This window comes from Nilaparvata lugens, chromosome 4 (genome assembly GCF_014356525.2).
Source record: "Nilaparvata lugens isolate BPH chromosome 4, ASM1435652v1, whole genome shotgun sequence".
NCBI lineage: Eukaryota > Metazoa > Arthropoda > Insecta > Hemiptera > Delphacidae > Nilaparvata > Nilaparvata lugens.
Window position 1 is genome coordinate 53,136,641 of NC_052507.1, and position 14,416 is coordinate 53,151,056.

A 14,416-nucleotide genomic window follows, 5' to 3' on the forward strand; every position below is an offset into this window, starting at 1 on the left:
ACTCACTTTAAACTGTCTTGGTTTGATCGGATGCAAATTTATGTTAATTATACTGGATATTAATTTTATACTCATATTAATATATGTGTATCAGATACCATTGTAATTTGTAACAAATTACAATTTAATTCTCACAAAGCTCATTGTAATTACAAATTACAATGCAATTTGTAACAAATTACAAATGAGATTCACTTCAAATTATCAGCAATGATTTAATGGTAAGCATTGATGTTATTTATGAGGAATAACTGAAATATTGAACTGTTCTACGCTGTAGAGTAAACCACCCTATTCCGTAATTACTTTATCTGTATTTGCAGCATTAAATATAGTACAGTTATACAGGATGTCTCACGAAAAGTGTAACAGCCGAAGACTATAAATTCTACATTAAATTTGCAACAAAAAATGTCCAGTAAAATTTTCTTATATCGACATTAGTTATCGAGATATTTGGATTTTTCGATATTTTCGAAAAACATCCATAACTAGTAAACTATCAGTCAAAATCTAATTCCAAGGACATGGTTGGAAAGAGAAAGAAATTTACAATAATATTCATATAATTTGTTCCTTTGTTTGACGTTTTCGAACTTTTTATGAGCTTTCAAACTGTTTGAAATTTGGCTTTGAACTCGACGAATGTACTTTTTTCAACTTTGAACGCTCATAAAATTTCAAAAACTTGAAACAAAGGAACAAATTATATGAATATTATTGTAAATTTCTTTCTCTTTCCAACCATGTTCTTGGAATTAGATTTTGACTGATAGTTTACTAGTTATTGATGTTTTTCGAAAATATCGAAAAATCCAAATATTTCGATAACTAAGGTCGATATAAGAAAATTTTACTGGACATTCTTTGTTTCAAATTCAATGTAGAATCGATGTCTTCGGCTGTTACACCTTTCGTGGGACATTCTGTATATGTAGTTGTACATTATTCTCTCCTTACTTTATCATTTAGTGCAGTAGTAAATAGATATTGTGGTGGGTGAATAACAGGGCCTATCCCAAGTATATTCTATATATATATATATATATATATATATTATATATATATATATAGTTTCTATTTACAGCTATACAACTTGTATTTATATAGTTGTATACTCTATATATAGATATATATGACGCGTTCCGGAGTTCAATGTCCTCAGATTTCTCCACACGTGATCGCATTCATACATTCCTGGAAATTCCAAATTATGACTTCAGCCGTTAGGACATATTTACTCAATAGAAAGTTTCACATGATGCAAATGGAATGGAAACTTTTCTTTTGTTTATTATGTTGAACGAAATAAATTAGTCTAATGATGTAGTGGTCAATAATGTGACTTGACTAATATATTATTGGTTTGTGAATATGTTTGGTTGAAGTTGAGCAACAAAGGGATGATTCATTAGGCTTCGGCTTGCAAATACACAGTTCCTTCTTGATAAGTAAAATGTCAAACTTCAGTAAACGCTTCTATGAATTAAGATAAAAGAAAATTGAGCGCTGTTGTCAGAGAAGTTATAGAAATGTTGCATAGTGAACATAGTTTGCTAGTTGCAGTTGAAACGAATTAAAAATCTTGAACATAGGGTCTTTACTGTAGTTAAACGGTACGATTTCAATAGGTGACTAATTCTTTAAGGACATTTATTTTTTTTAATTCAATGGAAATAAATGTGAAGTTAAAAGGTTGAAAACTTAGCGTTTCACTAAAATACCCTATAGATACTAACAGTTATTAATCAATATGAATGTATTACTATTACTTATACAGTAGCCTATGAGGAAAAATATTCATAACCATTCTACAAGATTTTTATACATTGAGAAATAGACTACCAGAAGGAGAGGTTGTGTTGGTATCTTATCACTCAGATAAGTTTAGAAACTGCTACTCCCGTTTTCGAGTGACCACTTGAGGAGCCCACTCTGCTAAATACATTACACATGAGTTTCAAAATTGCTTCCTATGGTTCGGAACCCACTTGAAGTTATAGGGTCTTCCATTTCTAATCAGCACCCTTCCCATTACCAACGCACAAGCTTGGAGTTTATGTGGGCATCATCCTCAGAAAAAAGCAAAGGTCCCATTAAAATTCCATATCACTTCTGCATATCATTGAGTCTCTCTCTACAATATATTGCCTGAAGTTTAATGTAGAATGTTCCCCTAGCACATTTAAATAAAAATAATGAAATGCTGAATTAGTAGCTTGTACACTAATTTTACAGGATTTTACACATTGTATTTGAATGTAATTTGATCTCTTTGAGTTTGTCAATTGCGTATATTGGTCTAAAATGGTGAAAAATATTTATTTATTGATACATTGAATCACAATTATCACATTACGGAATGAAGAAACCGGTTCTAGCTCAAAACTTCTTCTATTTTCACATAATGAATAAGTGTCATGCTAAACTTCAGTGGAGTACAGGATCTTGAAAAAAATGCTCTTCATATAGGATAGAACAGGTTCTAAGGATTGTCTATTTTCATCAATTCAATAGATTTATTATTGACTTCATTACTCTTTTCCTCTAATCCATTTAATATATATTTTGTTGAAAATTCCAAAAAGTTTTGTTGTGTCTTCTCTTTTTTATTTGATCTTGTTGAATGCTTATTCTCAATTCTTGTGAAGTATGAATGAATGTTTAGAACAATTCACGTGTATTTTATCAACATGAGCAGTTAGCTAAATGTTCGTGCTGGTATCTAATTGCTGAGGTTAGATTAGAGACGCGCGTCTGTTATGCCGTTGTACGGGTGACCACTTCACCCGGTTCTGCAATGTATAGTTTATGAGCATCGTAGTCGCGTTCTGTTGATTCGGAACCCATTTAAAGCTGTTGCATGCATGTGGATATTCATCTCTCATCATCATCCATCCGATTACTCACGCACAAGCCTAGAGCTTATGTGGGTATCACTCTCAGCAAAAACGCTATTTAACCCCGTGTAAGATTATAATGAATATAATAAAAATAATTTTTGTGATAGATAATGAAACTCTATCAACAAAAATAGAACAATAGGTTCTATTGAAACTCGTAGCATGTGTAAATAAACTGCAAAACTTCTAAATAAAGAATATGAGTATTTTAAATGAACTGCTCTGGATCTAAATTCTAGTTATCTAGTTGATGAACCAGATCTTCAATAGAATATCGCGCTCATTCACTTCAAATGTATTATATACATTAGATATTTAGACAAATAGAATTAAATAAAATTACTTCTTCGAACACATTCATCTTTGAGAGAATGACAGAGAGTAGTTACGCTGGTTACACCATTAACAATATAAAGGAATCGCTACTTCATTACTAAACCATCTCTAGGGCTCACCATAATTAATTGCTACTGGTTTAGCAACCAAAACTAGTTTATCGATAATTCTTTAATTAGTGGTTGTGATAATCTTAAGTCTTTCTAATCATATGGATATCTACCACTATAAAACCTTCACTATAACACTAAAAGGCATTTATTCAATATTGTATCTATCACAAATGGTGACTTCTAAGTTGAGTGAATGGAAACCCTAGAAAATTGAACGTTTTAAAAGGAAAAACAGTTTTCCTTCTCTACGGCATAGATCGACATTCTAAAAATTAACAATTTTAAAAGGAAAAACAGCTTTCTTCTTCCATAGCTTCATTAGTCTTTATAGCCATTTTTGTTGTTTTTATGTAGAAGCTGCCATTAGAATTGACAGGGGTTTGTATGAAAAGCCAGCTAAAATCCATGGATGAATGTTGATTCTTTTCTACAGCGATTTGTCTTTAGTTTGTCTTCCAGGACAATATAGGAGACTAATATCCTTTTTACCTGAAGTATTACTATACATTCCTAGTCTTTTCAGATCAATGACCTTTCCAAAACAGGGTGGTAGGTATTAGAGTGTGGTGGGAAGGGTGAGGGGGTGTAGCTCCAACCGTCCCTGGCAGGAAAAGAAGGGACAATGCAAAATAGAAAAACTATTCAAAAACTGGCAAACATATTTCTGTCCGGTTTTATAGTTGAATAAGCGCACATTGTACACTCCTAGAAGAGAGATTCACTTGGAACTGTCAGCATTCCTTGTGAAATAACACCATCGCTTCCCATTGAAACAATGCTGTTAGTTGCAAGTGATGATATTTGGCACTATAGAAGAGAGGACATATTGTTCTAATTCGTGGAGGCTCGCAGGGTGCAGGGTGCAGGGTGCAGGGGTGGAGGGTGCAGGCCAATATTACCGTTAACTGTAGTACAGTCCAAGCCAGAAGCACCAGTTGCACATTCACTGTCAACAGTCAGCATTGCTCACAATTAACACTAATGCGCTGCCCATTCGACCAACACTGACAGTATGCAGTGAATCTCAGTTGACAATGAGCTATTTGTGTTGAACGGTGGACGTGCATAAACCAGCCAGTGAGTGAGTGAGCGAGTGAGCGAGTGAGCCAGGGTAGTAAGAGTCGTTTATGATGGAAATTTTGCTTCACTAGATAACAAGATAATAGCATTCACTATTATGTTGTATAATTATGTCCAATGCTATACGCTTACTATGTTGTATGTGAACAGCTATCTTGGTAATACTTTAGAGTAATTAGTCTAATTATAGACTAATACATTGTAGTAGTCTTCAGAAAGCTATGCAATCTAATTCTGTGACAAGCATTGATTTTGATTCTGCATTCCTTTGTAAATCAAAATCATCCACTCCTTCAAATCTTTTTTTCACCACCTGGTCCTATCGGTTTTTTATCCTTTTCCTTATTTTTCTTCCCCCATACCATCCTTTCATTTCTTTCTATTTACTTCTACTGTTACCTCTTTTACCTTCTCATGGATTGAAGGTTTTCCTAGTACATGGATAACCATATTAAAAACACTTTACTTACATGGGCTACTTTTGTACAAATTAATAAAAACAATATAGAAACCTTGTAGTACTCTTTATTATTTAAAAACTTGAAATATTTCAACGACTAGTTTCGACTCCAACTCGAAAACTAGTCGTTGTTGAAATATTTTAAAGTTTTTAAATAATAAAGAGTACTACAAGGTTTTTATATTATTTTTACTAATGGATAATCTTCTTTGAAGTTTTTCTGTTTATTCAAACATTTACTTTTTAATCCAATATTATTGAAATTATTAGGATATCAAGTGTTTTTTTGGGTCACGAAATTCAAAATTGTTATCACTTATCAATTATTCTCAAGGAGTATCGGACCAGAAATGTGAAGAGCGTGACATACATGACACATGTAACCTTCTTAACTTCATTAGGCTATCATTAAAATTTGAAAGAGGAATAGTGCAAGCTGAGCTTCATTCTCCTCTTTCAGATTATGATAAAATCTATTATTATCGATTATTGTGATAATTTTATTGATAAATAAATAATTATGTGAGTTGAAAATTCATTACGCAAAAATATTGGCAACGGGTTTTTGCGAACCAGAGCTCCGAAACGGGTGGAAATTGAAAATGACAACATTGAGGATGATCCTCATGAAAGTTATAAATTAGTTGAAAAAATATTTACACCCGTTCGGATCGAACAAGAGATCCAGAAAGAGTCACCACGTCATCAAAGTACTGGTTGAGAGTATTGGCGATTTGATAGGACTTATCTCTTACGTAGGCTGTGTAGGATAAAAATAAAATAAATTCGTTTTTATCATTAAAATTAGAATTAATTATTTACTTCAATAAGAAGGAAAACAGGCCTGTAACCATCCTTGGTAAATTTAGAATCTTTATGAAAATTTTCAAGTTGATCAGTTTGGATATAATCCCTATCTTGCCTGTACTCTACAAAAAGTCAATTTTATGTAGTAGTGAAGAGGAGCTTTAAAGTTATGACTTTTCCTATAAACTGGAATTCTTGTTGAAGTATTTTTCTGATCCTGATACCACCATAAGTTGTAGATTTTTGCGTGGTTAATGATTTTGATAATGCTCTCTGATGGATGCTTCTACAGTTTTGTGGGATTTTGAAGCTCATTACTGATGAGTAAGCAGTAAGCACTAAAGCAGCCACCCTTCCAACGAGAGAACCGAGACACAGTGTTTATCTAATCTGTGCAATTAGAGATGGGACTATCATTTTGCAATTGAAGAGTATTAGAGAGGATTTGATATTTAAAGTATTATTACTTGATATTATTCTATTCTTCACATTGGTTAATTAATAATTACCATATTACTTTTTCGCCTAATTCAACCCGTGCCCAGTTATTAATAATAATTATTCATCCTGTTTTTTTGTTGATAGTTTGATTTGATTTCGGTGGGATCCGAACGAGAACGAGCTGACGAGTTGATACATTGAATTTGTAATTTTTGTATTAATTTGAATGAATTTATGAGTTGCTTAATTGAATTGATTTCGGAGCTCATATTTAGCTTACAAAAAGCTTGGTTCAATTCGTCACTCGTACAACGAAAGAAACGCCATGAATTCAGAATCTTGAATCATCATGAATTCAGAATCATCCTGTTCTTTTGTTGATAGTTTGGTTTGATTCCCCTATAGATTGTAATAACGCATCATAAATATAAACATCATTATAAATAATGTTTATCATAATGACAAACATAATTTATTGATTTTATCATCGTTATTCCTCCTCTTATTCTATTTGATATTTACGAGTATTATTAGCAGAAAATTTGCAAATATTAATCTTATCTATGGAATTAGCCAATTTCCATTGACTAAGGAATTAGTTAGTACTCACATTTGATGAATAATAAGACTCATTAGAAAGTTGTTGGGCTCGTTGGTTGCTTTAGATTAGATAGGAAAAGCTTAGATTAGATAAGCGACAGCATGCAGGGCAGGGCTGCCCTTCTTTCGTTGTACGAGTCACGAATTGAACCAAGCTTTTTCTAAGCTAAATATGAGCTCCGAAATCAATTCAATTAAGCAACTCATAAATTCATTCAAATTAATACAAAAATTACGAATTTAATGAATCAACTCGTTCCCAGTTCGTTCTCGTTCGGATCCCACCCAAAGAGAAGTAGGCGCTTTCATCTCAATTATCACTCCACTTCTTACGTAGCCGAGATATTATATGGGGGCATCATTCTCAACAAAAAATTAATGAATAAATCATTTGAAACTTAATTGATCAGACTGAATCTGAAACTCTTGGTACTTCATAAGTTGAGAGCTTCGTTATCTTATCCCTGTAATTCGGATAACACCTTAAAATAATCCTTCAATTCCGCTCTAGCATCATTCCTTCTGTTACACACATACAAACCTTGAGATCAATATCAATACACTAACTAAATAGTAGAACTTAAATAGATCATGTAGTTTTTCAGCTCTAAATTTTCAAGCTTATTCACATTTTTGGACCTTTTCACATTATTTAGTTAGTGTTAGTGTTATTGATTCATATTAACTCTATTCATATTAACTATTTCTAAATTCAAAATCTGTTTGTTTTCTTGGTTTTGTAGTGTATTTTTTTTCATTTTTAATTTATTCAATTTAATCCATACATAATTGTAGACTATTAATGTTTGGTAAGGGGTTCTTTCGAACATGAACTAATTAAATTTATTGGGGAAATTTATCTAACCGGAGGAGCTTGAACTAGATTGCTATCTCTAGAATACATCCTCAGTATTAAATTGATCAGTCTAAGCTAGTCGAAGCTAGAGCAGTCTAGATCGCAGCTAAACTAGCTGCTAGAGTGTTGTCTTTGTTCCACCAAATGTTGTTCTTTGTTCTCACTTTGCTCTTTGACAAAACTGAGCTCCGTTTCGCTTGGTAGCACTTCTGTTCAAAGTCGTAGTTATTGTTCTCACTTTCAACTTTTCCAGAAATGGGTGTGTATTTTCATACAAAACTGTATAATAGCAGGTAGAAGAATACCAGAGGGGACACTGGTACCTGGAAAAGTAGAGCTGGTTGGGGTGTGTGCCGATTTCTAATTATTTCTCGGAATAATATCCTTTTCTACAAAATGAAACGTGAGCCAGTGTCACTTGTATAATATATTACCTTTTTCAAAAACTGGCTAGGCCTGTATACATAGTAATATAACTATTCATAAATATTACAATGTCTATAAGACACCCTGATCTGGCTACATTGCTATAGATCACCCTCTTTGAAGAGAATTTGGAGAAAGGTTGAATTTTCTAATATTCTTTACTATTTCTCCATCTTTGTTGTACGAAGATTGTGAGCTTTCTCTTTTGTCAACTAAAATTTTGCCTATCTCTGCCTCTAGTTTCGTGATTACTAAATTATTTGTAATACTTATCTATAAAAATATTTACAGAAAATCTTGGCTAGCGCTCAAGTTTACTCTCAATGCTTGTCGAGCTGCAGTATTGAAATAAGCTATTTTGTAACTTTGTAAACATTTACATATTTGATGACAATATTATGTTTAGAGGAAATTTGATTGATTATCTACCATATTCATAAATTTGTAACTCGATGCGATGTATCTATTTATTTGTTATTGTTCAGATTGTAATAGGATAAAATAGTCTGAAAGGTCAGAAAACCAGACAATCATCCCAAACTTCTTTTTCCCTCTATGTTATACTGATATATAAATAGGTCGTTGAAATATTATGGTCATGTCCAAATTCGTGTGCATATCAAGGGATGCCACTTAATAATGAGAGCTTAATTATTAATTTTGTGTTCCGAGAAATTGAGAGGAAAGCCGAAAAATATAAACCTGTTGGGGAATTTAAAGAATATTAAATAAAAAAACTATTTTTATAGCCGAACAAAGTGTTGTAAAATATTGTTGGAGAGGTTATGAAGACCTCTCATTATAAATCTTGAGTTTGGAATGAAGCCCGGTCAAAAATATTTTTCTGTGAGTATCGAGCCACCTGTCCCTCCAATTGGATGCATTTCATTTATTTATTACATTCCTCAATCAGAATATAAAATTAATGATTGGGAGAGAATCAACAGGAGAAGACGACAATTTAATAGCCAAGTACGTGAATAATAATAAGAAATTTGGAATCATGATAAAGTTCTCGTAAAATATATTTCAGTTAACAATGTATATTTCTCTGTAAGCCTAAATTTTTATGAGTACCTCCATATTTAGCTCATGAAACTCCTTATCAAGAATGAATAGTACTGTATTCCATTTTGCAACACAAAAAAGTAAGTAATTTATTAACTTTCAAATCAAATTCTCAGTGAAATATCCTATTCTATAATAGAAAAGAACTTCAATGGAGATTTTTCTTGTCATGGAACATGGGAACAGCATTTATTCCTTGTTTAAGTACCTTAGAATTCCGTTTAAATGTTATTCAACATTTCTTAGACCATTTTTTGAATGTGTTTTTTGTGAATACTATCGTGAGATTCACTACAAACTGTCAGCATTTCTCATAGATAACACCAATGCTTCCCATTCAACCAATGCTAATGACACAATCTCACTATTGCTCCAATCACTTGAAGTCTTATCCAATCTATGCAACGTACATCCAATATTCCGTTATCTTTGAGCAGCTTGGTATGTTCCCATACCTTACCAGTATAATGCAAATGTATTTGTGGCTGAGGAAAGTTTGCAGGTGTAGGTGAATAATAGTCCCAACTAACATTCAATCAAGCAGAAACTTGTTATGGAAGGTAACCAGAAATTCCAAGCTGTCAGAAATCGTAGTTCCCAGTAGAAGACAGACCCATGTCACCAGGGTGTATTCTCAATTAGACATATCTGCAATACGGTATGTGGTTGTTAGTCAACTGATTGTATTGCAAGATAGTGGTAGTTAACGGTTTCTAGCTAAATTAATCGTGCAGCTACATGTCGAGGTCAATGACACTAAGGTTGTCGAAATTGTATGAATGTTTTGATTTTAGATGGAATTACATTCTTAGAGAATTCCAATTTATAATGCAATAATCATTACTCATCTATTACAGTATTACGGTACATGAATAAATTAAATTTGACAAAAATTACCTGAATAGAAAACAGGCAAACTCATTCAAAACTATTAATAAAATTTAATTCCATTTTTTATAAGTTGTAATTTCTCATGTTGTGATAATGGAGTTTGCTACGCTACTAGAATTAACTTACAAGGTTTCACAATTTTTAGCCAATTTATTCGGATAATAAGTCATATTCAAAATGAGACCTTGCTCTTTGTGGAGTATTGTATACTCTTAGTTACCAGACTAACTATCAATAGGCAAAATACACTAGATAAATAAGGTAGTGGTTTAAATCAGTGGTCCGCTGATAAGTTAACAATCATATGCCTGCTACTCCCGTTGGAAGAGTGACCGCTTCAGTCAACTCCTCTGAATATGATTCATGAGTTGTAAAATCGCTTCCCGGTGGTTCGGATCCCACCTAAAACTGTATAGGTTCATTCATCTCTCATTACCATCCGCCTCATTACTCAAGCACAAGCCTAGAGCTCATGTGGGCATCACCCTCAGAGAAAAAAATCAATTGACAAAACTGGATTCTTTACATCGATTTTCCAACTACCTACCGTTGTATTCCTTCATTTGAATAATTGTATAATATGAAAATATTGTTTTCCATGAACATGAATACCCTGATCAACATACCTTCAGACACTTACGCACAATACTAGGTTCGATTTGGACATCATCCTCCAAATCAATGAATAAATTGAGCAAATATAATGAGGAAGTTGTTCAGTTTGATAGTTGGTTGAAATGTGAAAGGAACGGCAGATATTGCACGGAATGCTAATCTGTTTTTAGGATTTTTCCGATTCGATTCAATTCAATTTAATTCAATTTATTTTTACACACACATACAAGTTTGATACAGAGATTAACAAAAAGAATACATGCAAACAACAACAATACACATTATAAAAAAATAAAAAGAAAGTGGTGCAAATAAAAGGGTGGAAGATTGAAGGGTTTTTCCAACTATGGATATCCATGTACTAGGAGAACCATAAATCCTTGAGAAGGTGAAAAAGGTATCAGGAAAAGTAAATAGACGGTAGATAATATGAGAGGATGGGATGGGAGAAGAATAATAAGGGAAAGGATGGAAAAGAAACCGATAGGACCAGGTGTTAAAAAAATTATTTGAAGGACTAGATGACTAGATGAATTACAAAGGATTGCAGAATAAGCAACCACACAAGTGAGAAGAGTACACTTTGTGAAACATCTCATAGATAGAAGAATTAATTGCATTTGATCCAGGTGTGGATAATATCCTGTTTTAGTTTTTTATTTATTCTCGCACATTCAATATACTGTTCGGGGATTGTGTTAATGATTCTACTGCTTATGTATATAAGTTGTTTTCTGATGGTTTCTTTGTTTGTATTGTAAATTAGATATTTATTTGCTGTAGGTCTTAGGTTGTATAGGCTGTTGGCAGCATTATTTGGAGAAGGGAAATCAGTTTTATGCTTAATAATAAACTTTACTACTTTCAGAATATATAATTGTCTAATTATTGTGAGAACATAGAATTCTTGAAAAGTCATACTGATTGGGAAAAGTCTAGGTTTATTTAGAATAGTTTTGATGATCAATTTTTACTTTCCTTGCCCTATTACCATAGGTAAGGAAAGTATTGCTTTCCGAAAAAATTAAGGTACCCCAATTTCTAAATTTCTATACGTTTCAAGATTCCCTGAATCCAAAAAAGTGGTTTTTGGGTATTGGTCTGTGTGTGTGTGTGTGGTGTGTGTGTGTGTGTGTGTGTGTGTGTGTGTGTTTGTGTATGCGTCTGTGTACACGATTTCTCATGTCCCAATTAACGGAATGACTTGAAATTTGGAACTTAAGGTCCTTACAATATAAGGATCCGACACGAACAATTCCGATCAAATGCAATTCAAGATGGCGGCTAAAATGGCGAAAATGTTGTCAAAAACAGGGTTTTTTGCGATTTTCTCGAAAACGGCTCCAACGATTCTGATCAAATTTATACCTAAAATATTAATTGATAAGCTCTATCAACTGCCGCAAGTCATATCTGTAAAAATTCCAGGAGCTCCAACCCATCTATGCAAAGTTTGATTTTAGATTCCCAATTATCAGGCTTCAGATACAATTCGAACAAGAAATTTTAAGTGGAAAAGATTGTGCATGAAAATCTCTACAATTAATGTTCCGTAACATTTTCACCTAAAATTGAAAATAAGCTCGAAATTCAAGAAAATGTTATTATTTCAATTGCATGCAAACTGTTGATTCCATTAAATCATTCACTATGAAGAGATAGCAGACTTCGTGTGTCTCCAGCGTTATTGTCCTGTCACCAGCTGGCTTGGATCTTTGAATATAGTCGACTTGAGATGTGCGTGAACACTAGCGTCAGGTGATAAATTTTCATAATGGCAAGGAAAGTTGTGTGAGTGCGCCACACCAGATTTTTGACATAAGAAAAGCTCTTCCAAATGTGAGTTATAACAGCCCCCCACACGTCTATACCATATTGAATTTTAAATTGAACCAGAGTATAGTAAACAATTTTCAGCTGACTGACTAAAAATTTTTAGAAGAGTAAAATTTTTTTTCGCTTGATAGAATTTGAAAGAAAGGTATCTTATTCTATTGCAGAAGAATTTTATGTGGATGTCCCATTTCAAATGTTCATCGATGAGAACACCTAGATATTTAGTGCTATTGACTCTTTTATATCAGGACAATTACAGTTGATTGAGTTTTGATTGCTGTTAATGTGGAGTTTCAAATTTAAATTTTCTTCAGGTTTACCAGATCTGTTTTTAATGCGAAAGTGATAACTGGTTTTATCAACATTCAAACTCAATGTATTTCTGTCCAGCCAATTTTTTATAAGCAAACAATTTCGTTCAGCAATTTGATGTACCTCAGTCCATGATTTTCCATAGAAAATAGCGGCAGTGTCATCTGCAAACGATATATTTTTGGAATTTTTCAGCTTCAGGCTCAGTAGATCATTCACATACATAACAATATTGGAGACAACACTGTGCCCTGTGGAAATAATAGAGTTTAATTTAAGTTAAATATTGATTAAGTTAGTTAAAGTTAATGTACTTTACAGACAAATATTGAATAAGAAAGTCATGAGAGTGTAATGTCGTATAATCATTTTTATAACGGTGTAAGATGCCTACAAACAATGCCTGAACTTGTGCGTAGGCGGAAGAAAGGGTGATGTTGAGAGATGGGTGGACCTACAGCTTAAGGTTCCAAAGCAACGAGAAACAATTTTTATTCTCATAAATAATAATAAAGAGTCATCCAGTGAAACAGAATGATATCGATTAGTGTCTAATTCTTTAATAAGATGTATTATTTTAATTCAATTGTAATGAATATATATAGTAAAAAGGTTGCAATTTACTGTGAAATGAGTGAAAAATAGGCATGTGGTAAATAATGTTTTCTATTGTAATCTATGGAATTTAATTTTTAAGATACCCAAGTCATTTTGTAGCATATTGACTGATATTCCTTTTATTTCGTCCCGAATTCATTTTTTCAGTGCTGGAATAGTTCTGAGAAGACTGTTCAGGGAAATTTTTGTTTTCAAGTAACCCCATAGAATAAGGTTGCTGGTTGTCAAATCTCACAAAGCATTCACATCGTTCATGACACTCCTGTAGTGTTGCAATGTTGTTTACGGAGCACTTAGCCACACTTCTCGTTCATTCAATTGAATTGAAATCTATATTCATTATTATTTACAGGTACATTAGAAACAGTGTCAATATAATACAATTAAACATAACATAAAAAGTAGTAGAAAACATTCATGAACCTCCTATAGAAACAGTAAAAAGTAATAAATATGACTGATAAACAACAGTCATAATCCTGCAGTGTGATTTTTGAACTTTTGTAGGAATACAGGAACAATGATATTAAATACTGGAATAATAACTATCCCAGTTCAAAAACAACGAGCTCGGTATGAAGTTGATGGAATACTTGTCAATATGATGAAAAATGTCATGGGAAACCTGGTAGTTGTATGGATTCCAATGAAGGACACATAATCAGATGCTATATTTAAAAAAGTTCACTTATTGTTAAGTAAATAGAATGAAACCTTTTTACTACATATTTCTGACCATCGAATTGAAAAAAAATAAATTTTCTTGAAGAATTGGTCACTAATTGAAGTCATCCCATTTCACTGAAAGACCCTATATTTAGACGAGTCAGCTTCTCAAGAGGTTACCCATCCAACAGCCTCCTCCTGCACACGGGGACAATAGTGGCGTCGACTTGTAGCCGCCAGTACTTGCAAAACGCCATCACACAGTCACATTAGCAGCGTCCGAACCCCTTCTGTCAAGGGCAATTAGACGGAATTTCAGTAGTTGTGACTAATAGCCAGGGGATGCCGCTATATTGTCCTAGTGTGCAGAAGAGGCTAATGGGAGAAG

The 14,416-nt window shown here is 33.0% G+C and overlaps 1 protein-coding gene across 2 annotated transcripts in view; it reads left to right on the forward strand.

Moving 5' to 3' along the window:
- LOC111044390 (cytoplasmic aconitate hydratase) overlaps nt 1–14,416 on the forward strand; it is a 92,307-nt gene that overhangs the window by 34,105 nt on the left and 43,786 nt on the right. The gene's annotated exons all lie outside the window — the stretch shown is intronic.